Genomic DNA, 24,968 nt, shown 5'->3' on the forward strand with positions numbered 1-24,968 from the left:
GGGAGAGATTCAGGTTAAGGAGCCCTTGGGGCAAAAGTAGGATAAGGGAGAGGCCCATTGGGCTTTTTTGCACCCTCAGTCTTCTCTTTTTCATGTAGTTTTCAGGTATTTGTGTAAAAACAAAACTGCATGGATTATTATGCTTATGTATGCATGGAATATTGGATAAACTCTCAATCTCTAAGACTGTAAAATAAATCAAGGAATAAGGCTGAGGGCAGGGATTCAGGACTCATATTTTGGGTGCACCAGTCTGAGTCATTTAAAGGTTTGGTAGCCAATGGAATTACAGGCTAGGGAGACCCAGGACCATTATCTTTGAGGGAGTAATAGACATGGGGCTTTGTGGTTTCTTTTTTTTTCCAGTGGTATGGAGGAGGGATTCTGGACATTCTCTGGGGCTCTTTTATGGACTGAATGTCTTCCCAAATTCATATGTTGAAGCGCTATCCTCTTTGTGATGGTATTTAAAGAGTGGGCCTTTGAAAGGTTTAGATGAGATCATGAGGGTGGGGCCGTCATGATGGGATTAGTGTGTTTCTATGAAGAGACACCAGAAAGCTTGCTCTCTTTCTCTCCAGTCCAGGACCAAGCTCTCACCAGAAACCAATCATACTGGCACCTTGAGTTTGGACTTCCAGGCTCCAGAGCTGTGACAAAATAGATTTCTGTTTAAGCCACCTAGTCTGTGGTATTTTGTCAGAGCAGCATGAGCTGATTAAGACAGGCTTCCCAGTTTTTATGTGTTGAAGGGTCAGGGAAAGGTCTTACTGTGTTTTCTGTACCTTGTTTATTTTATTTATTTATTTATTTATTTATTTATTTATTTATTTATATTTTATTTTATTTTTATTTTTCAACGTTTATTTATTTTTGGGACAGAGAGAGACAGAGCATGAACGGGGGAGGGGCAGAGAGAGAGGGAGACACAGAATCGGAAGCAGGCTCCAGGCTCTGAGCCATCAGCCCAGAGCCTGACGCGGGGCTCGAACTCACGGACCGCGAGATCGTGACCTGGCTGAAGTCGGATGCTTAACCGACTGCGCCACCCCGGCGCCCCTGTACCTTGTTTATTTTAAATGTGCTTCTTTGCACATCCTTTTACCTATCAGCATCTGTTCTCGTGAAAGTCAGCAGCATGAAATGGTGGGCAGTGATGAAGATTAAAGGAGAACTAGGGTTTTGGGCAAAGAACTTTTAACTGTGGCATGCCAAGCATCAAGTCCTTCCCATCATCTGGAGCTGGGCCAGACTTATGGTGCTGCTGGGCACACAGTGAGCACTCAGTGGATGTTGGAAGATGACTTAGTTGAGCGTGTCAGTGTCTGTTCCATCAGCAGCCTGCTTAGAATATCCCGTAGAGGAGAAAGAACATTTCTTTGGGGTATTCTGTTCTCTAAGCAACCTCTTAGAAGAAGAAACAACTACCAGAGATTCAAGGAGTGTGGCTTTCTCTTGACTCCTCCCAGCCAGTTGAGGGCTATTGGCCATTTAACCGTGGCCTGTGGAACTGGAGAAATCTGGGGGGACTGGCCTTCTGTTCTCTGCTGTCTTGCATGTTTAAGCAATCTTTTTGTATTCAGGGCTATCCTCTGAAGCATTTGAGAGAAAAGAAACCCTTTCAGCATGTCTAAATTCAGAATTAGGCTGCAGAAGAAAATGAACACAACACAGGGAACTCTTAAAATACCCTCCTGGCCGAGGATTCCTCTGAGCCACTTTGTCTCTAATACTTCAGTCTTTCTCTGATTAAAACAAAACCAAAAAAAACCCAAAAAAACAAAAAAACAAAAAAAAAAAAACCACTAGGTTCTAAGAAAAGGGGACAATTTGGGGCACCTGAGTGGCTCTGTTGGTTGGGCGTCAGACTTCAGCTCAGGCCATGATCTCCTGGTTTATGAGTTTGAGCACCGTGTTGGGCTCTGTGCTGACAGCTCCGAGCCTGGAGCCTGCTTCAGATTCTGTGTCTTCCTCTCTCTCTGCCCCTCCCCTGCTCACACTCTGTGTCTCTCTCTCACAAATAAACAAACATTAAAAAAAGAAAAGGGGACAGTTCTAGGTGGTTGGGTTGCCAGGGTACCAAACCAAGTGATCTCCTAAAGGGCAGAAAAGGCTAAGTTGGTTCCTTAAAACACTTTTCTTTTGTGTATAAATTTTGATTTTTTTTCATAGCATTTTCAGATCTATGATCTCGTTTATCTTAATGACAACCTTATGTGAAAGGGCAATGAAATTTAGGGCCAGAGCCGCATGGCTGTTTAATGCCTTTTAGAAGATCCTGTAGCTGGTTGACAACCAAAAGCAGGCCTAGAGAGGTGGCTGCTAGGGATGTGAGAGTCTGTGAGCCTCTGACAGGCTGGAGATTCCCATCCAGGCTGAGACAAACAAGTATTTCCTTTTGTCCCCGGTTAGCCAGGGCACAGGGAGGGACTGGGTGGAAACTGCTGGTGGAAGAGACATTGTTTACCTCCAGTGGAAGAAATGATGACATAGAGTGTGGGTGGGTTGGGCATGTCAGATGCCTCAGAATTACCAAAGCATTTGTTTTTCATCATTAATAGCAGCAACAAACATTTATTAAGTGCTAACTCTGTGCAAGGCCCAAGGCAGGATGCTGTGATGAATAAGACGTGATGTTTGTAGTTCATCAGGGGAGGTAAGACAGTCATTTGAAAAAACACAAATGTCAACACAAGATGGTATTTGGTGAATGCTGAATGAGTAGTAGAGAAACAAGAGCTCAAAGAGTTTGAAAGTGGGAGAGTGAAAATTCTTCTGAGGTGTCCAGGGGACATTTCTAGAGACGGGACCTTAAAAGGTACAGAAAAACAGAGAGCATTTATGGTTGAGACAAATCATGTAGGGAAAAAGTGTTGAGAGAATGTAAGGTGGCTTGGTTTTGGGCTTGGATAGATCATTTTGGCAGGAAGAGAGAATTGACTTAGGAGAAGGAATGGGAACCTACCCTGGAAAGGGAAAATGGAATGGGGCTGAAATACCACACTAACAGGACTTAGGGCTTTGGACTAAGAGTCACAGAGAACCAGGGAATATTTTTGATTGACATGTAAGGCAGAGTACAGGGAACAGCACATCCTTTGTGAAGTCAGTCATCATAGTCCTGGCTTCCCAGAAAGCATACAGTGGGGCTTTGACATATTAAGTTGCTACTATGTGCCAGGCACTGTGTTAGTTCCTGAAGATGCAAAGGTGAGAAAGAATAGTTCCTGTCTTCAAGGAGCTTTTAGTTCAGGTACTTGGACTAGAGCATACTCTTCTTAGTAAAGAATTACTGTCTGCTCTGCTCCTGACAGTTTGACATTCATTCATCCCTTCCCGCATTTGTCTTATTTCCTGTCAGCCCCCTCTTTGTGTCTTTCCTTTAGTGCTGTAAATACGTTTCATTAGTTTCAGTGAAATCTACTGGAACCTTTGCATCACTTGGTCTCTTCAAGGTGTCTTTGAATACTCTGGTCTCAACTCCAGCATTATGTATTGATTTTTGTTGGGTAACCCTCAGGGCGGGTAGCCTTGTTTATTTTGTCTCTGAATTAAAAAGGAATGCTCTGTTGCGGTGTCCAAAGGTTGTATACATATAGGTTCAACCATAAGCTTGAAAGCCTAGGGTTTCTGGAGTACATATATATATTATTCTGTTTTTGAAAATAGGATCAGAAGTTGCTCAGTTGCTTTTCACATACCTCCCCAGTTTCACATTCCTGGTTGGCAACGGACAGTGGCAGATTCTCTTTGTATTGGGTGTAGGTTTGATTCAAACCTGGGGCTTGAAACCTACTGAAAGCTGTTAAATGTTCTCTTTCTGGCTCCTTGACTACTAGGGTCTCAGGATTTTCTCCACCGCATCATCACCCACTATCACCTTTATTGTTGAATATCTATTTGCTAACAAATGTACTAAAAAAAAAACCCCTAGTTCTAAAATAAAAATATATCTATATTCTTAGTAACACTGGAAGGTAGCTGTTAATATCCTTATGCACACATGGAAATTGGGGTCAGATTGTGTGATTTGTCCTGGACCACATATCTCCTAAGTAGAGAAACACAGGTCTGAGTGCAGATCTGTCTAGTCCCAAAGCTAGAGTGTGAGCCCTTGCACCGTACTCCCTCTTCCTCTCTATGTTCTACTTCTTTCTAGCCCTATTCTAGCCACTATTTGTGGTTTCCCTCAGTGCCTTCGCCTTTAGGCTTCATCTTCAGAGAAGACGAATAGGAAGGCAGACTGGGTGGGTGAAAAGAGTCAAACTTGAGAGATAGGAATCTGAATCCCGAATCTACCACTTACTAGCTGTTATTACTTAATCTTGTAGAGTCTTTGTTTCCAGATCTGTAAAAGAGAGAGAACTACCTCAGAGGATGTTGGGAGGTTTCAGAGAGACCTGCATATCTCCTAGGACAGAGCCTGGAATAATGGTAAATGCACAAAAAGTGGGGCTGTTACTCACAAAGCCTACAGTCAGAGCTTGGAGGAGCCCCAGTTCCTTGGCACTACTCCAGTGGTGCAATTTCTCCTCATCCACTTTCCCCCTCTCTGTCAAGTTCTTCTACTCACCACCTCCTTGCCTCTGGTTCTGATGCTTTTCTATCTGAGGAACTTTTTTTTCCTTTTTTGGGTTTCCATCTCAGGCTACTCTTCTACATTTTGTCCCATAACTGGAATGGCTTCTTAATTCATTTTCTGCTTTGGCTTGAGTCACTCAGATGTATGGCACACACGATCGCTGACTGGCTCAAGGAATTAAAAAAAGGCAAACTTAGTTCATACTATACAGGTCACTGGCATTGATATTTTACTGTCCACAAGTCTTGGGATGTGTATATTGTGCTTTCTCTAAACTAGGGGTTCTTGGACCAGTACCATCAGCATGACATGGAAAACTGTTAGAAATGCAAATTCTTGGGTTCTGCCCCAGAAACTCTGAGGGTAGCTAGCTATTTGTGTTTTAACAAGCCCTCCAGGGGATTCTGATCCACATTAATGTTTGAGAAACACTGAAGAGACCCTCCATAAATCAGGACCTTGATTGTGAACCTTTGGGCTGCCTAGCTACTCCCTTCTTAGGGCTAGCCTTAGCCTGTGGCCAGGTATTACTTACTTGCATTAGTTTGCATATTCTGATTGAGTAACCTTGTGCCAAAGGTCTTTGATAGCTCATGTGCTGTAAGCCCTTGGTATAGATCAAATGGCTTCTTAGAACTGAATTCTTGAGATTTATTTTATCTTATTTGAATTGAATTTAGGTTAATTTCGTCCTTTAAAAAATTATGTAGACTTTTTATTTAGCCCAATCTGTATAGCTTTCTTTTATTATATAGCCCACGTATCCATTTATCTCTTAAGGATCACCTTTATCTAGTATATTTGAGGTGTGTTATTGTTAGGGCTATTTGAAGACCAATCTTGGATGAAATCTTATTTGAAGATTATTCCTGGATTAATAGGAATATGGGTTATATGGACTTAACAATTTATATGGATGGAGTGGACTAAAAACTGAAATAGGTTCAAGAAGAATGGGCCTCATCAGACTGTGAAATGTAAGAAAGATCATGTCTTACTTGCCTTTGAGTCCCCATCATTGAGTACCATAGCCATCAAATATTTATTGAGAGCCTACTGTCAGTAGGCATTAGGATTTGTGGCTACAGATGAAAAAGTGGATGTGGTTCCTGCCCTTAGAAAGTCTATAGTCTGTTGGTACTCAATGAATAAATCGCGACTTAGTGGGAAACAGTATATCATGTGTTGTTAAATGAAATGAGTGTATGAGACTTCTTGGGCCCAGGAGTTAATATTGGGGAGGGAGGAATATTATTTCACATAATGAAAGAAATTGGGCTAGTGCTTTAAAATATCTTGATAACATATATGAAGCCTAGTCTTAGTGTGAGCTTCTCAGAAGTCCTTACTGTTGGCAAAGATGAAAATAAGCTGTATTACTTAGCACCTCGGAGTAGCAGAAATAATGACAGTAGCAACAGGGACAGTCACAGCCAACTTTTGTTTCATGCTCCCCATGTGCCAGGGTGCCATGTGCTATGCAGATCTGGTCCTATTAGACTTATGAACAGTGAACAGAGAAAAAAATCTGTGTTCTCCCAGCTCTGCCGCTGACTTGTAGTGGGAATCTGATAAATTGCTTTGATTCTCTGGCACTCAGTGTTTTGTTTTTAAAATGAGGGGATTAGATTAGATGTTGTCTGTGACATAAGTTTAAAAGCCCACTCTTGGTGTGTATCTTGTTAACAATTAGCGGAAATATTCAGTTCGAGATGTAGGTTTAAACCTCACCCATTTTTCTTGTATATAATGCTTTTTAGCACAGTGTGCGAAGCATGGATAATCTATGAAGCTGTAGCAAGTTCTGCCCATATACTAGGGCATGGTATAGTGTCCATAGAGGATAGTTCCTTAAATAGGGCCCTGAGTTAGGAACATATATGCGTGAGGATCTATACAACTGTCCTGTCCTTTTGGACTGAATTTACCAACAAAATTTTTGCTTATAAATAACAAAGTAATGCATATTGTATTTAAAAAGTATGTCCATGATATCACATTATTTTGCTTATTAACAACTACAGAACTTATGCTAAATTTATGAGACGTGCAACAGAATGTTACAGCGTTCTTGAGCCACCACTGTTTTACAAATTTGGCATCTGCAGGCCTCAAAAAGCTGAAATGTTTTAAATTTATTTACACCCTGCAGTTTCCTTAGGGAACTGTTTTCCATAAGCTAATGAGGCGCTGGTGCAAGGCCTCTCTGTTATTCCTGGCAGGAACACTGAGACACATCGGCCTGCTGCCCTGCTTTTTTTCCTCAGTAGTCCAGTGCAAATAATAAATATGGGAAAATACATCATCCCTTTGAATGTGGGAGCCAAGCTGCAGGGCTGCCAAGGTTAAAACAAAGCAATTGCGAGCTTGGAGTCTGTTTGTGTCCTGTACCACATGTGCCCGCATTTTAGGGACACTGAACGTGGCCTTTATCATGTCAGATTACTTATTCTGAGCACATAGTCCTTTGGAATCTACTCCATAAAATAAGCCTTTCTGAAAACGTTTTGTTTTAGTGGATTCAATGCTACCCTGAGGTCAGGGAACTTGTCGTCTCGATTATGGGTTGAATAGAATTTATCAAGCCACCTTCAGGGTGCCCGGCTCTGTGTTTTGACAGCAGCAGTGAAAAGAGGTAGCAGGGTACATGAGTTCTTTAACAAACACTGAGGGTCAGCTGGACGGGTGTCAGTTTCAGGTTATGAGGGTTGCTCTTATCAAGGTCAATAACCCTCATATGTCCACCCAACTTACTGAGGAGTTCAACATGATGGAGGCCTGGATGCACCCTTGACCCACAGTAGGTGCCCAATGAATCAGTGAATGAATTGAAGTCACTGCTTTGTTTCTAGTCTCCTATGAGGGCAATCTAGCTGGTATTTTAACATAGGGGTAAATTGGTATTAATGTTGGCAAAGCCCAAAGATTAAACAAATGGCTTAGGGGTACCTGGGTGGCTCAGTTGGTTAAGAGTCTGACTTTGGCTCAGGTCATGATCTCTCGGTTTGTAAGTTTGAGTGTGCATCAGGCTCTGTGCTGACATCTCGCAGCCTGGAGCCTGCTTCAGATTCTGTCTGTCTGTCTGTCTGTCTGTCTCTCTTTCTCTGCTCCTCCCCAACTTGTGCTCTGTCTTTCTCTCAAAATAAACATTAGGAAGAAAAATGGGTTAAATGGTCTCATGGCCTTCCTAGCCTCCAGACTCAGCCCCTAATGCATGCAGACATTCCCACCTCCAGCTGTCCTCTGATATCACCCTTGTCCAGCTTAACTCCATATGGGCAATTAAATCCTACTGATTTAATTGGATGCATTCCCCCCCACCTTCTTTTCTGCTTTATTTTCTCTGCTTGTCACTCAGAGCTGGTTGAGGTCAATATGCATGTGTTTCCTGAGTTTGGGGAGGTAGTAAAGAGAAAACAAAATTCACATGGTGGTTCATAAGAAATGAAGGTCTCTTTAATAATTAGACTTGTTTCTGTATTTGCTCTAGTTCTTAGGTAGTCTTGGGTTTTGGGGGCAGAGGATGAACCTGATGATTTTGAAAGTCCTTTTCCAGTTCTGGGACTTAACTAGAACAACATTATTCTTGATGCTTAGGAGACCCTGGCACAACAGAGCTGATCCTCAACAAGGATATGGAGTGAGTGAAGCTTTCTTGGGCCCATTCATCTCCTCCCCTGGTATCCACCCCTCTCCTCCTGCTCCCATCCCTTAACTCTTGATTGCTTTCCCCAGCTGTCTGATACATCCTTGGATTTTGCCTGTCCAAAAGCTGACTGTCCCTCAAGGTATTATCGGAGAACCAGAATCTTAGCTAATAAGGGCTCAAGGAAGTGCTAATGGAAAAAAGGTAGATCAGAAAAAGGGTGGATATGGGAGCTAAAGACTATGTTCAGGGCATTGCAAAGTAGCGTGCCTGTGGCCTTTGGGTATATTTCTGGCACACTTTGGCCTCTTCTGTCTAATAAGACCTACCCTTATGTCTACTTCTCCATTGCTTTTCTGAGACCACAGATCTGAATGCTGGGAGTTGGTTTTAAAATTTTTTTAATTTTAATTTTATTTTTTAATGATTTTATTTATTTTTGAGAGAGACAGTATGGCCAGGGGAGGGGCAGAGAGAGAGGGAGACACCAAATCTGAAGCAGGCTCCAGGTTCTGGGCCGTCAGAACAGATCCCGACACGAGGTTCAAACTCACGTACCATGAGATCATGATCTGAGCTGAAGTCTGACGCTTAACTGACTGAACCACCCAGGCGCCCCTCTTTTGTTTGTTTGTTTGTTTATTTTATTTAGAGAGAGAGCAAGCACGTGAGGGCATGTGAATGGAAGAGTGTTGGGGGTGGGGGAGAGAAAGAGAGGGAGAGAATCCCCAGCAGGCTCCATGTTGTCAGCACAGAACCGGACGTAGGGTTCCATCTCACGAACTATGAGATCATGACCTGAGCTGAAATCAAGTCTGACGCTCACCCAACTGAGCCCCCACAAGGGTCCCGGGAGTTGTTTCAATTCTGTTATGATTGATGCTTACCTGACTGAGTCATTCCCCTGCCCATGGGTTCCGGAAGTTGTTTCATTCTGCTGTGATTGGGATTAGTTTCTCCACACAGGTATATGGGCCTGGAGAGGAAATCAGGAAGTAAGGGCGCTGTAAGATTTTTTTTTCTGGGGTGCTGGGTCCTTTACATATACTACCTCTATAATTGCATATTTAAGACAACCTTATGAAATGTATATTTTATTTTACGGACAAGGAAACCTAATTCTGAGAATTTAATTGCCTCAAATCACCTAGCAATTAGTGATTAAACCAATATGCACACCCATGCCAGTCCCCCCCGCCTCCCCCCCCCCCATTCTTTACTACACCATGTTACTTCATTCAGTCTATCAGCCCTGTGAGTTGTCTGGACAATTGATTTTAATTCTTCGCTGATCTTTTCAGGGTAGACTATTTGGCTGTGTCCCTAGAACCTCTTTTCAAATGGTAGGAAAGTTAGGAGCCTGGCTGTGGGTAAGGGCTGAGTGTTCTGCACTTGGACAGAACTCCTGGCCTTGCCCTCCCACAACTTCATACTCTCCCTTTTTCCTGCTCCCAATATAACTGAGAGAATATTAGTCTTCTGTAAATCTCCCATGTGTGGCTCTAGTAAGAGGAGCATCTTTCATGCCATGCTTTCCTTATTTGTATATATTTTTGTATATATGTCTGTATCCAGAACATAAAATCGTGAGTTTGATGGAGACCTTCTTAAGCCTTTATACTCAGCATGACAGACATTTAGTAAAGATTTAATAAATGACTCCTTCAGTAAAGATTTAACAGATGATGCAGAGAGACAAAATTCTCATCACTCCTCTGTGTTTCAGGATGACACCTAGCTAATTCTTGCCTGAGCATGGGAGAAAATTCCATCCTCTGGAGGTTACTGTTTGTTAAAGCAAAGGCCAATGGTGGACTGGAAGTGTCAGAGTATAGTGCTGATCAAGGTTCTCCTGAAGTTTTGTCACAGAAGAAGACTGTTAACAGATTGTCCCCACTTAACTTTGTGTCTCCCCATTTAGCATAGGTTGATAAAGTCTTAAAATGGAGACCCTTTCCAGAGGAGTTAAATCTACTGATGTTTCGGTATCATTTATTTCACTCATATTAGTAATTATTATATTAATCATTTTTAAAAGATTAAAACTGCTTTCAGTCTACCTGAGGTGATCTCTTTGAGGGAAATAGAACAGGGAATGGGATGGGGGACTGGCTTGGAGGACACAGAAATCCCCTGGGAAGAGACCTTTTCTCCCCATGAGAAGTACCCTGGGAAGGAGGTTGTGGGCAGCCAGAAGCAGCATGAGGTCACGTTGGAGCTATGAGGAGAGAGAGTAGGAAAGGGAGGAAGAGGAAGACCGAGAACAGTGCCATTGCTCTGATAGTGAAGACAGACTTGCAAGGGAGGATTTCCTCCCATCACTGATGCCTAGACTAGAGCGAGACTTGTCAGTGAAATGACCATATTTGTCGGTGACTGTGAGTAATTGCTCTTGAAGAGGAGGTCCTCTGCTACACATAAATGGTGCCAGCACCTAGGAGGTCTCAATGAACATAAAATTAACCTCGGTTCAAAGACACTTCAACCACATGGAACATAATTCACCAGAATTCCCAATTAACTGATCTGTTTGAGACAGTCTGCAATTAAGAGAAAGCAGCAGGAGAGAGCAAGCTGGCATCTAGGATTTATAGGGGCTGTTATAGGGACTAAGTTTTAGATCTAGCAAATTGCCTACAATGCCTGCATCTTGCTAATGAGAAATTACTTTCAGAATGAGAACTCTGGAGTCTTGCAAGATTCTCATTCACCAAAGTTAGATCTTCCAGTGAAGGTACAGCAGAAAGGTGATAAGACTGTTCTTTGGACCAACGCACCAGAACTTGCACACTCAGATGGGTTTTCCCACTAAGTCAAAGTAGTTGAGGTAGGAATGTACACTACAGTTTTATTTAGGTAATCCATCCCCATAATCTTATCAGGGCCTGTGGTTCTTTCTTCTGAATATCCCTGATGGATTCAAATTCTCTTCTGCCAGTGGATGAGTTTGGTGAAAACCTCCCAGTGTCTTTAGGTAGCAAGTTTGGGGAAGAAGACAGCTGACCAAGCTGTATAAAATGATGTAATTTTGATACAAATGAATGTGTGGCTTTGACAGATGAAGTCATGGAGAGGTTTGTGGGTGTATCAATCACTGGTGCTGTGAATGCAGCCTGCTGCAGAACCCAGGGCCCCCCGCTGTGGTTCAGGAAGGGCACATTCCCAACAGAGCCCCTCCCACCCCACCCCCACCCCCCCAATCAATCCCTAGTTCTGACCCAGCACCACTGTTGTGGTGCCTGAGATAGCAGCCCAAACAGCAGTTGGCATGAGAACCTTTTCTGTGCATCTTTCAGAAGACTAATAACACAAAGGAAGGGAGTCTTAGACTGACAATGATGCCCATTCATGGCTCCTACAGGACCTGTGGGAAGGTGTTTCGTTTGCAGAGTAGTGAGAGTAATGACACATGGGCTTTGGGGTTTGCAGAACTGCATTTGAATTCTGAGACTAGGTGGCCCTTATAAGAATCATGAGAACCTGTTTTCCCATCTGACATATGGTGATGATAACCTTAGAAAGTTATTAAAAGACTAAAAGAGAAGGCAGAAAATTCCCAGCACATAGGCTTTTCCTTTAGCTAACTCCCTTCTATCCATAATAGTTTTGCTCATACATGCCTTCCCTCAGGAAACCTTCTCTGATCTCTAAGTCTATAGACTGTCCATAGACACTATTCTTCCTTACTGTACCTCTTAACACACTTCAAAACATTGTTTTCTAAGCTCCACACTTCGGTTTTGAGCAGTAAGACTGTGTTTACTTATCAGAATGCGTGATGCACAGTTGATTTTCCATATTCAATATTTGTTAAATGAAGTAAATGAATAAACAGTAGATAGTATTTGTTTCAGTCCTTTGATGGAAGGAAGAGGCTTACTGGTGTGGCAGAACAAGTCTGGACATAAGATTTTTATGGGTTCAACTTGGTGCTGCAAATAATGGGGTGCTGGGAATGGTCACCCAGATGAGGCAGCTCAGCATTGTTCACTTGACTCTACTGCCTCCTTTAGTTCTGGCCACAGCTAGTTTTGAACATGATTGCCCGCAACAGATAAGTCAAGAGGGGAAATGATGTGTGTGTGTGTGTGTGTGTGTGTGTGTGTGTGTGTGTGTGTCAATGTGTCAATTACAGGTATTGAAATACTCAATGCATGTAGTCAGTGGTTAGTTGATAGAAGGAAATCTAGATATTTTGTCTTGAGTCTTTAAAAACATGTTTTTTTAAAAAATGTTTGAGAGGGGTGAGCCGGGGAGGGACAGGGAGAGAAGGAGACAAAACTCGAAGCAGGGTCTAGGCTCTGCCCTGTCAGCACAGAGCCAGATGCGGTGCTTGAACCCATGAACTGTGAGCTCATGACCTGAGCTGGAGTTGAGCACTTACCTGACTGAGCCATCCAGGTGCCCTGAGTCTTTTTTAAATGTTTATTTTGAGAGAGAGTGCGAGCAGGGGAGGGTCAGAGAGAGAGGGAGAGAGGGAGGGAGAGAATCCCAAGTAGGCTCCATGCTGTCAATGCAGAGTCTAATGTGGGGCTCGATCTCACAAACTGAGATCATGATCTGAGCTGAAATCAAGAGTCAGACACCTAACTGACTGAGGCATCCAGGTGCTCCTCTTGAGTCTTTTTTCTAAAGGTTAATAGGTGGAGCTGTTTATTTCAGGCTTGATTCTACCCACTGGATTGAAAGGGGTACAGTTGTTGGACTAACATGGGGTTTAAAGAATCTTGGGTTGGCCCTGGGCATGTACCAGAGATTCCAGAAATTTTGATCTGTGTTTATCAAATAGCAGTGTGTGTGGGGAATGGACCTAGAGTCAAATGACCAGAGTTTATGTGACCTATCATCCTTGTGCTAGCTGATAATCTTTCTGACTGCCCAATCTGTCCCAGTTTGCTTATGTGTGAAGTAGGCCCAGGAGTACTGATTTTACAGGCTTGTTGCAAAGATGAAATTAGTGCTGTATCAAGGAAAGAAGTCCTGTATCACAGTAATCTCCAGTAGTTGCATAGGCTGAGCCCAGTGAGCACGCATGGGAACAATTTCTATTGTGGCAGGTACCAAGAAATTTGGCACCCCTCTGCTGTTCTTTTCTGTGATGAAATCAGCCATCAGGCTCTAGTTGGCTTATATGTAAATAGAAAAATAATACAACCAAAGTAAACAAAAATGGGAAATTGCATTTGTATAACTTAAAAATAGTTTATGTTTTAAAAATTCAAGTCATTTGTTTTCATTCAAGCCATTTCCTCTTGGTTTGAATGGATTATTGCTTTGTCGTTAATTGCACTTTGCTTAGAGTCCTTCCCCTTCTATTTCAAGACCAAATACTATTCTTTTGTTGACATAACCACTGACCTTATTAAAAGTTTGTCCAGATAAATCATGATTTTTAAGATAAGAGAGACACTAACACAAACATGGAATGCTGGTCAGCACATGGAGGCTTGGAAAAGCCAGTGCTCTACAACTGGTTAATGGGGGCACATTTTAGCCCACGGTTCTGATTTGCCTTTTTCAATCCATTTGCAGCCTTGCTGGTAAATGGGGAGGAGCTGTGAGTTTATGTATAGATTTGCACAGAGTGTTACATTTTTAAGAAATTTCCAAAGCATTTTGATTCAGACAAGCTTTTTGTTGGCTGAGAAGTCATATGATGCACCCAAAATACTTATGCAGAGCGTAGTGGTGTTGAGTGCCATTTTATTCCCATGAACTAGAAGTTCAGTACAAAAGGCCAGGATTGAGAAATGCAGTCTGACATTTTATATACTTACATATATCTCACTTAGGGCCAAGCCATTCCTGAAAGTTAGTTTAAATTTTCTGGGTATCTTTAGGGAGAGACAAAAGCCTCAAAACCTAAGAGATAGAGAGGCATCTCATTTGTGGGGCTATTCAGAATTTCCATTTCTTTATTATGTGTGGATGATGGAAAGCTCTTTAATGTTAGAAGTAAATAATGGCCTTTAAGGTAGAAGCACTCAGATTAGTGACTTTAAATATTTTTATACATTTGTAAATGCAGCCAGATTATTTGATAATGCCTGTCTCTGTCTATTATCAGAGAACACTTGGAATGCTTTTGGCCTATTTTACAAAGTTTTGTTTCATAAGAGGAAGTCGATGTTTTAAAATATGATAACAAGGTTATGAAACTTCAGTTTCAGATGTAAAGAATGGTTGTTTGTGATGAAAACAGAGCATGGCCAAAGCAGAAAGGCTTTTTATTACTGCCATCCAGGTTGACCTGCTTTAAGCAACAACAGATGAGTCTTTTAGATACTAGATAAGGTGGAGTGAGTTGTAATTGTATTAGTTATCTGCCCTTGTCTTAATTCGTATTTACTTATTGCAAATGTAATTGTCTTATTTATCTGCATTCTCTCAGGGTACAAGGGTGGGAATTTGGGCACCCTTCCTACAGTCTTTCCTATTGACTCCCTACGTTCTAGTCTTCTATGAGCACATGACTACATCATAGGCATCTAATACAGAGCCCCATTCTGCTAGGTAGCAGAAATAAACTGACCGGTTTACAAGTAGTCCATAACTTGAGTTACCACATCCTGCAGATTTTTACTTTGCAGCATCTCTTGACTCTGCCCCCTTGTTTATTTCCATTTTCTATACCACTCTGCCAGCCTGGGCTCTGATCTACCATGACTGGACCAACTGCTCGTCTGTGTAATGCAGTTCACTCTCTACTGTGCTGTCAGGTTAATTTCCTAATATGGCACTTTATTCCTACCACTTCCCTGCCTAAAACACTGCCATAGTTCTCATTGTCTGATGAAAAAGTGCCAATTTCTCAACCTGGCTTTTAAGCTGCTTCTAATATGACTCTATCCCTGGGGGTGGCAGATGGGGGTGGGAAATAAAAACATTTGAGAGAGAACCTTCTCAGGACACTGATGGGTTATGTGAACATAGTGACAAGGACAGGAAGTGCCTCAGTCATCATGGATATTCTGAGGGAGACATGTTAAATAGCTTATGACAAAATTATTTATTGACGCTTGTGTGATGTGCTACAAAGGAGAAGCACCGTGTTTGGAAAGTGTGTTACAGGAATGTGACGTGTCTGGAAAGGCTTGCTGAACTCTGAAAGATATCTTGAAGTATGAGCAAAAGTTAGATCAAGTGAGGTTGCGGGTGGTGGGAGTGGGGAAGGGGAGGGTGGTCACACAGGGGGAACAGACCATTGGGAAGAAGAAGGTGCACGTGTGAGAAACTGAAAGGGGACTTTGCGGAGTAAGGAGGAAAGGGGCAAGAGGGCACAAGAGAGGAAAGCAGGCTCCATCTACGGGGCTTGGTAGGCCTGGGAAAGATTCTGAACTTTCCTCCATGGGCAATGGGAAACTGCGTAGGATGTGACTGACATAGGCAGGTCTGAGTTTTAAAAAGTTGCCTTATTTGTCATGGGAGAAAGTTCTGGAGGCAGCCCTGGGTGCATACAGAAGGAAGCTCTTGCAAAAGCCCAGGCAAGATACTACCGTTGGGGAGAAGTTAGATATGAGAAATATGTTTGAGGTGGATTGGATAGGATTTGGGAGCTGTTGGGACAGGCAGGTAAGGGAGCAGCAGAATGGCTGTTGGGGTGGTGGCGACCATTCTCTAAGACAGGGAATACTGGAGGAAGATCAAATTTGGAGATAAATATTAGGACTTCGGTTCCTATTTTCTATAAGATATTCAAATAGAGATTTTTAGTAAGCAGATTGAAAGGTGGTGGTGTAGTGGTTAAAGCATGGTCTGTGGACCCTGATTGACTCTTACCAGCTGTGTGACCTTGGAAAAGTTTCTCAATCTTTCTGTGCTCCCTGGTTTCTTCATCTGTAAAATGGGGATTATAATAACAGTATCTACCTTATAAGGTTCCTTTGAGGCCCAAAGGAGTTTAGCATGCATAAAGAACTTATTCTTTAAGCCTATTTATTTTATATGTGTGAATGTGAGTGTACAAGCAGGGGGAGGGGCAGAGAGAAGGTGAGACAGAATCCCAAGCAGACCTCACACCATCAGTGCAGAGCCCGACGCGAGGTATGAACTCACAAACTGTGAGATCATGACCTCAGCCAAGATCAAGAGTCGACTGAGCCACCCATGCACCCCAGCATGTATGAAGAACTTAGATTGGTGCCTGGCACAGAAATAGGACTATATTGATGTTGGTCACTGTTACTATTATAAAGAAGTCCAAAACTCAAAGAAATCTGGGCTGCTTCTGTAAATTTGGGTCTTGTTTACAAATGGTAAGTGAAGCTGCATGTGGGATGAGGCCCTTTTGGGAGTGGGTATAGAGTAAGGAAAGAAGATGGCCTCACTCCAGGTTTTCAAGGAATCCAAGAGCAGACTGAAGATGATGAGTGAGTCACAGTGCCTGGGACGGAGTGGGATAAGAGAAGCAGAAGTTTGGGAGCAAAGGAAAGACAGTACTTTGAGGAGCGGGCAAGGGGGTGTCTTTCAGCAGTGTCAAATGCTGCTAAGACTGCTTGAATGCTAAGACTGAAAAAGCCCAACTGATAGGAAGTGATTGAAAACTTTTGTAAATTTTAGGTGGCATAGTAGAGATTGAAGACAACTTGGAGAGTGGGGAAAGAGGGAGACATTAGGTGGGAACAAATTATTTGAGGAGTTTGGCTTTTCAGGGAAGAAGATGTCAGCCAGGAGTACAGGCTACCTCTGGGACAAGTGTGGGGTAGTCAATAAGGACTAGCCGTGACGTATCTAAATCCCCTTTTGCATGCAGTGGAGAGTGCTGTAACTCCCTTGGTCATGGCCTTCAGTTGGATGCAGGAACTAACCTTGGAGGTCTCCTGCATTGGCTGAGTTTTGCAGTTATGGAAGTGGCCTATGTTGGCCAGGTTTCTGTAGGATTCAGTGGTCTTGACTTCACCAGTGGGTGACAGAAATATCTTACCACCCAGGGAAGATGACACATGAGAGATTGGGAAACATGCAGCCAGGCCCTTTCTGGAAAGTGAGCTAGAGCCTGACTCAGAAGGAAGCTGGCTTTCCCTGGCAGGCTGGGCTCAAATGCTTGTGTTGGAAAGAACATTTTTTTCTTGTCTGATACAGATCTGGAGGAGACCCCAGATCAAAGTACCACTTTAACAAATGAATGTTCCATCACCTCAAGTGAGGAAACCTGGCAGAATAATCAGGTCCAAGTTGAAAATAGATGTTTTGTGGGAACATCTGCTTTTGGGAAAACTTTCCTCTAATGTCCCTCTCTGACTACAGAGTGTGAGCCTTTCATTGTAGCCTGCTGTGATTTGCTGACAACGGTTGGAATGTGGAGGTGAACTACCTCAGGTCATCTGGTTATGATGCCAGGCCGCTGGAGGGCTCCAGGCAGGCTGGATTCAGAACTGTGAAGTCATTGGATTTTGTAAGAGAAGGATTCACAGAGATTGATGGTACTCATTTTCCAGAGTTTCTGCCCCCTGAACATTATACTTTTTGTGCAAGAAAGAAGCAAATAATAGGAAACCTAGTCAGTTTACATTATGCATGGTAGTGTTGTTCTAAAAGATTCTATAAACACTGAATTAACAAATACTGAACTATTCCTAGAGGAAATACAGGCTTAGACTGTGAGCCTCTGGTCACATTTTCTTCAGTGGTTAGTATATAACCTTGTTTTTTGTGCGCTTCTATTTAAATATACTTTATTATATTGTTGATTCATTAACCCTGAACTCTTGGCCACAGCACTAGAACTCATGATGGAGTGAAGCTTATCTAAGATGTATTTTCTCTGTAGTGTTTATCATAGCATAGCTTTCTTGTGCTTAGGAGGAGTAGATAGAACTTCAGTACTATGGCGCTGTTTTTAACAGTGAAATCATCAAAAAGGTACAAAACAAAAATTGTGACACGAAATATACCATGAAAAAGGATACTTTTATATAGTCTGAAGTCTGAAACAAGAAGGCAGGGTGTCCTACTGTTTGACCTCAGCTGGGGATGTGTGTGTCAGGCAGCTCAAAATCTCCCCCTACTCTGTGCATGTAGGAGTGGGAAAGCAGGATGAATATTGATATTGGGGTTACAAATTGTAGTGAGTAGATGAATTAATAAATATAGAATCCATGAAAAATGAGGCTCTGTTATGTATTAGCCTTTTCAATTTTCATGGATGTCTCTAATTGTATAGTTCCGTAGAAGTTGATTATCCTAACCATTTAACACAGCTTCTTACACTGAGATTCTGTCGTTGTCCTGAGGGTTAAAAACAAATCAGTCTAAATGTCTATACATTCTGTATCTAAAATGCAGCATAGGAGATACTCAGAAACATGGAAAGACACCGAAAGGCCCATCGTTAGACTCGTCCTTCTCATGGCTGCAAAGTGGCTGTGGCAGTTCTGAGCATCCTATTCAGACACAACAAAAGAGAAACTATATTTTCCTGTGTCTTCTATTGGTAAAAAACAAACAAACCCCTCTCTGAAACATTCTGAGAGATTCCCTCTTACTTGTCATTGGCTAGGAGTATGTCACAGGCCTAACCATTTATTGGAAAGGGTAATGAAATCGAGATAATGGACTTAAACCAAACCTAATCCACTGCCTGGTGCTGGGGATGTACATCTTTCTGAAGCAACATGGCTGTTTAGAGAAGGTGATTTTGAACAAAACGGCTTGCTCAGAAGAGGAAAGTGAAATGAATTTGGGATAATCAAACAATTGTGTCTACCATATTTACTAATGAAAGAGTGTGTGCTAACGTAAGAGAAAAATGTTAATCTCAAAGTAAGTTTGTGTTTTACTTTGTTAGAGTTCCTATTACTTCTAGTAGGCTGCTAGGGCAATTACACAGTACCCTTCTGGATACTTCTCCTCTGAGGCAATCTTAAGAGGTTCATTCTTTCTACAGGCACATGTAAAAGAAGCTCTCATTAAAACTATTGGGGAAAAAACTGTGAGCAAGAATTTGTGAGACTTAATCTTGTTATGGTAGAATAAAGGGAAGTCAGATTCTTTGCTACTACTCCTTTTGAGAGATGGAATCTAATTGCTCACCCCTTGAGTTGGGCTGTTACTCCTGGGTTGCCTAATCAAAAAGAATGTAGACCCAGACCTCTTTGAATATTCAGTCTTGAGATACAGCTGCTATGTTATGAGGAAGTCCAAGTATCCCATGAAGAGGCCCCTGTGAAGAAGAACCAGAGTCCCAGATGACAGCCCGGGTTGAGCTCCCAGATGATAGCCAGCATCAACTTAGCACACAGGTGAGTGTATCATCTTGGAAGTCAGTCTTCCAGCTCCAGATGAGCCTCCCCCGCTGAAGCTGCATGGAGCCGAGATGAACCATCCCTACTCCATGAGAGCTCTACCCTAACTAGATTTATGAGCAAGATAAATGACTGTTTTTGTTTTAAGCCACTCTAGTTTTGGGTTGTTATTAGACAATATACAACCAGAACACTTAAGAGAAAGCAAAATAGATTCAAGATACTGATAATTCTAGCTGGATGTTTCAGAAATGGAGAGGCTTTTAATTAGACTCTTAATCATGCTATCTTGACTATGGTGCTCCGAAATGCTTATTGAGTGGATGAATGAATGGTCATTTCATCCTTGCTCTCTTCAGAATAGGGAATAAAAAGAAACTTTTGGCAGTTCTTTTCTAGGAATAGGACTTAAAACTTCAGTCCTTTCTGTTTCTTTGGAACATCCAGAAGAATCCTAGAATCAAAGAGCTGAAAAGAGCATGTGTGATTTGTCACCCTGCCCTGGGGTTACATGGCACTTCATTCATATGCTTTCCAAGTTGGTTTTATTGCCTCTTTAACTTTTCTCTTGAAAATCTCAAGAGAAGAAAAGCATCAACCTCAGTTTTGTGACCAGTGAGTCATTAATATTATTCAAGAAAGTGGAGAAAAGAAACCTATCCCTTTAATTTATAATAAAAAAGTATTTATTTATATTTTCTTAACTGTACTTCCACATTTTGTGTAGTGAAGTACACTGCATCTTTGAATGTTTTCCCAACAGATGAGAGAATTCCCCTTTTCCCCCCCCCCCCAAAGAATTATTTACAGCTGTCCATAGAGCAGAGCCCAGAACCTTAGAGAATGGTGGTCTACCTCAGTGGCCAGTGGATGCCAGATCTCTCTAATGGGGACATTGCCTTGAGTGACTGGGCTTTCAGGCACCATAGAAACAAATTCTAGGGTTAAGTTTGCTTCCAGCCTGGGCATTGCTTTTGAGTGCTTATGCTTATAGTGCATACTATGGAGATTCCTGGATTCTTCAGATGAATCTTGTATATGGAGGACATGTTTAAGAGGAAGGTTATGACCAGTAAAGTCCTTGCCTACAAAGCTGTTTCAGTCTGTTAAATTATGTCTTCAGTTTTAATATCTGCCTCAAGGAGGCAGTTTGATACTATTGTGAATAGCTAAGAGTTGAGAAAGAGCTGGTAATTCACACAAATTGGCTCTGTGAATTTTTCTAGTTGTGCAACTCGTGTTCTCTACTGAATGTGAAAAAAGAAGCTGGGGTATGTGTTTTGCTAAATTCTAAGAGCAACACCTTTGTGGGACAGAGTAAACTGGAGAATTGCCTCTTAAAGTCCAGTGTGAAAACCCCATTGCTGTAAGGCAGTGTTTTCAAAGGGCAGCCTGCAAACCATTTTTACCAGAGTTAACTAGTGTGGTGTGTGTACTATTCAAATACCTGGGCCTTACGGTAAACATAGTGCATCTGAAGGGGGCTGGGGCAGGATTCTGCTTTTCTAATTAAGCCTTTCCTGTTATTTAAAAGGTCCTGACACCTGCTGTCTCTGCAGGAAGACAACCATTTCAGAGACATGCCTTCCTCTGTGGTTTGTGAACAACCATCTCAGAGATAAAAAGAGCTTTAGGAGACACTGAGAGATGAATATTTCACATTCCACTGTCCCCAAATGATTGTCAGGAAGTGGAACTTAGACTGTGGTCTTTGGGACTCCATAAGTGGTTCTGAACAGGAATCTTTAAACTTGTGATAAACCATTTTCTACTTTAGATTTCTACCATTGATGTTCTTATGCAGAAGGACCATTCAGTAGAGCTTTGGAGCATTTGTTAAAAATACTACATTATCAAGATCTTGCTTAACCTAACAGCGAGAAATCAAAGGGGATGGATATTTCCCTGTTTAAGAGAATACTTTGACACTTTAGAAGTTGGGGTTAGAATATTTTGTTCCTTATGATGCAATGCAAACTTTTGGTCACAAAAACATTGTATTAAATTGTTACAAAGTGGTTCCAGTAAATCACACCTCCCTGAATTGAACCTGGGCTGGTCTAATGACTTGTTGGGCTAATAATACTTGGTGGAAGAAACATTGTACAAGTTCTGGGACAGAGTCCGCTTTAATACTCTTGTGGTTTGTCATGTAAAGAAACTTAGGCTAGCCTTTTTAAGGATGAGAGGAGCTGGGGAGGAAGATTCCCTGGTGGATAAATGACTATGAGCTGTCATAGGTGAGGTGCCAGAGCTGTGAGTAGAGCCATCTTGGATTCTCTAGTCTCAGTTTGCCAACCGGCTGAAAATACATGAATGAACCCAGAGAACTCATGGAGCAGGCAGAGACAATCTACCCAGCTGAGCCCAGCCCAAATTATAGAATTACGAACAAATAAATTTTAGGTCACCAAGTTTGGGAATGATTAGTTACATAGCACTAGGTAATTGTTAACAAACATGGTTGGAGACATGTGTCCTTTGAGTCACATGACATTTGGGCAGGCCATTTAGAAGGAACAATTATGGAAACAGCTGCGGATGATGACACTCTAGTTGGGTTGTGGATACTTACATTTTCTCTGAGGGATTGCAGCACCATATCTTGTGCATACTTCTACTTGGCACCAATGGTATAATATTTGTTTCTCTGCCTATCCCCCTAAAATGTGAGTTCCTTGTAAAAGGGGTCATATTTCAGTCATTCTGTAGCTCTAGTGCCTAACAGTGTTTACGTTATAGAGGTTACTCAAGAAATGTTTGTTTAAAAAAATATTTAAAAAACCTAAATGAAGTGCTACTGTGTTATCAAGAAGTAGGAAGGAAACGGTGTACTCTTCAATGAGCCAGTAATGAGTATTCTAGTGAAACCAAAAATGGCTTCTTTTGAATTTAGGATTTTTTTCTTCTTTGAGTTTCACGGTTTATATATCCTTTCTATTTCCTTTCCTGGATGCTTGGTGCTTCCTACATTAATCCTTCACTTTGTGGTAAATACTATTGCTACCTAGAAAAAGAAAATAGAACTTCATTGTTGGATTTTCTATCCCATGATTTAATTCCATCAATTTAACTGGCTGGTATGAAAAGACAATTTCATTTATGCCTATAGTTGGGAAAATACAATGGAGCTTTAAATGTTTGTGGTGACAGTATCTTAAAAGGTCACACAATGTTGACATCAGTTTTGAAAACTGTTACATACATGTGAGTGTGTTTGTGGCTGCTCAGGGTATGTCTCTGAGTGTATTACTAAGAGTGTTATTCTGTTTCTCTCCCCCTATTTCCTCTTACCCTGGTTTTTGTCTGTCTTTTGATTTTCTATCTTTATAAACACTTGTTGTCTGTCTTATTCAGCATTAAAATCAAACTGCAGCACATACTTTTCTAATTATACACCATTTGTATTTTTTGCTCTTAATCTAAGAATCAAATAGAACATTATATGACTGTCTTTCTTGGAACACCCCTAATTATGAGGAAGGCTTATATAACTTATGCCACTGATTATTTTTCTGTGAGTAGTGGCCCTCCATATTAGAAAATATCCTCTCTATTGGAAGAGATCTGGGTTATGACACTTTTATGGGCCTGTTTCCTCTTTCCAAACATACTTAACGTGAGTAAATGGGCAAAGAGGAATGAAGTCTGGCTCAAACCTACTTATAAGTGCTCAGAGTACTTCCTTGCCTCTGTTCAGAGACAGGATCCCAGCTGGAATGGAAGCCCTGTTGACAGTCAGCCTTGACATTAGTGGCCTTTTCTGAAAACCAATCAGCAGATCGTCAGAGGTTGCTTTCCAACCTCCCTCTTGAGCTATTTAATGTTTAGAATAGAGTCTTACTACCCCTACCTGGCCCCGCCTCCACCTGGGAAAAGACAGAGTAGGAGTTACTGTGATTCTTCTGTCCATAATGAATCTGCCTGGTTTTCTGTCTCTTCTTTCTTGTGGACTCCATCAATGCAGAATCCCTGGTTCTTTCTTGGATTCCTAACTCTGAGGTCATAATTTCTAAACTCTACATGCCACACAAGTATGGTAGAGACTGCTGCTGTCCACCAAGAGTCCATTCTTTCCTTCTATCCCCAATCTCACTAACAGTTATATGTATTTATGTAACTGAATTCATGCCAGTGGAATGTGTGTGAATATGGTATAGACCCATTTGGGCTGGCCATAACCTTCCATGTTTGTTCCTCTGTTCTTTCTCTGTTGTGCACAACTGGAATGGCAATGCCCAGGATGACCTTGGAAACATGGTGAAGATGACAGAGCTGCTGTCAGCTTTGGTCCATGAATACCTACATGGAACAGACCTCCCTCCTTCAGTCTGGAACCACTCTAGACTGTTCTGTGTATGAAAAATTAATTCTTTGGGGATTGAGGCTTTGCATTTTGGGTATTCAGCATTTAGCGTACCCTAATAAACCAAGATAATCTAACAATTGTGCAAGTGTTCAGTGAACAAATTCAGCCTAAGACATTGGTACATTGTAAGTGGCTTATAGTGGAAAGAACTCTATGGTGAGCATTCCAGAGCAAATTGTGTGTGTGTGTGTGTGTGTGTGTGTGTGTGTGTGTATGTATTTCAGGTGGAAAGCAAATCTGCTTCTGACATAATGAAGTCTATCAGTTAGCTTATGCTGTTGAACAAACCACCCCAAATATAAGGACTTAATAACACTTCTTTTTTTTTTTTTCAACGTTTTTTTATTTATTTTTGGGACAGAGAGAGACAGAGCATGAACGGGGGAGGGGCAGAGAGAGAGGGAGACACAGAATCGGAAACAGGCTCCAGGCTCCGAGCCATCAGCCCAGAGCCCGACGCGGGGCTCAAACTCACGGACCGCGAGATCGTGACCTGGCTGAAGTCGGACGCTTAACCGACTGCGCCACCCAGGCGCCCCAACACTTCTTAAAAATTTATTTAAATTTTACTTAACATATAGTGAAATATTGGTTTCAGGAGTAGACTTCAGTGATTCATTCGTCACTTACACACAACACTCAGTGCTCATCACAAATGCCCTCCTTAATACCCATCACCCATCCAACCCATCCCCCACCCCTTCCTCCATCAAACCTCTGTTTGTTCCCTATCATTGAGTCTCTTGTGGTTTGTTTCTCTCTTCTCTCCATCCCCCTTTCCATAGGTTCATCTGTTCTGTTTCTTAAATTCCACATATATGTGAAATCATATGGTATTTGTCTTTTTCTGGTTGACTTATTTCATTTAGCATAATACATTCTAGCTCCAGCTGCATCATTGCAAATGGCAAGATTTTATTCTTTTTGATGGCTGTGTAATATTCCATTGTGTGTGCGTGTGTGTATGTGTGTATACTGAAAACATAACGTGTGTGTATGCACACACGTGTACACACACACATACACCCACTTCTTTATCCATTCATCAGTCAATGAACATTTGGGCTCTCTCCATAGTTTGGCAATTGTCAATAATGCTATAAACAATGGGGTCCATGTACCTGTTTG

At 41.8% G+C, this 24,968-nt stretch overlaps 1 long non-coding RNA gene across 1 annotated transcript; it reads right to left on the reverse strand.

The window, feature by feature from the left end:
- Positions 1–1,963: 1,963 nt before the first annotated feature.
- Positions 1,964–23,446, reverse strand: LOC123383119. Its single transcript, XR_006592506.1, has 3 exons — positions 23,325–23,446; positions 9,116–9,204; positions 1,964–4,746 (listed from the first exon to the last, which is right to left on the reverse strand). It is a non-coding gene; the product is annotated as an uncharacterized LOC123383119 (long non-coding RNA).
- Positions 23,447–24,968: the final 1,522 nt, after the last annotated feature.

This window comes from Felis catus, chromosome F2 (assembly GCF_018350175.1).
Source record: "Felis catus isolate Fca126 chromosome F2, F.catus_Fca126_mat1.0, whole genome shotgun sequence".
Classification (NCBI taxonomy): Eukaryota; Metazoa; Chordata; class Mammalia; order Carnivora; family Felidae; genus Felis; species Felis catus.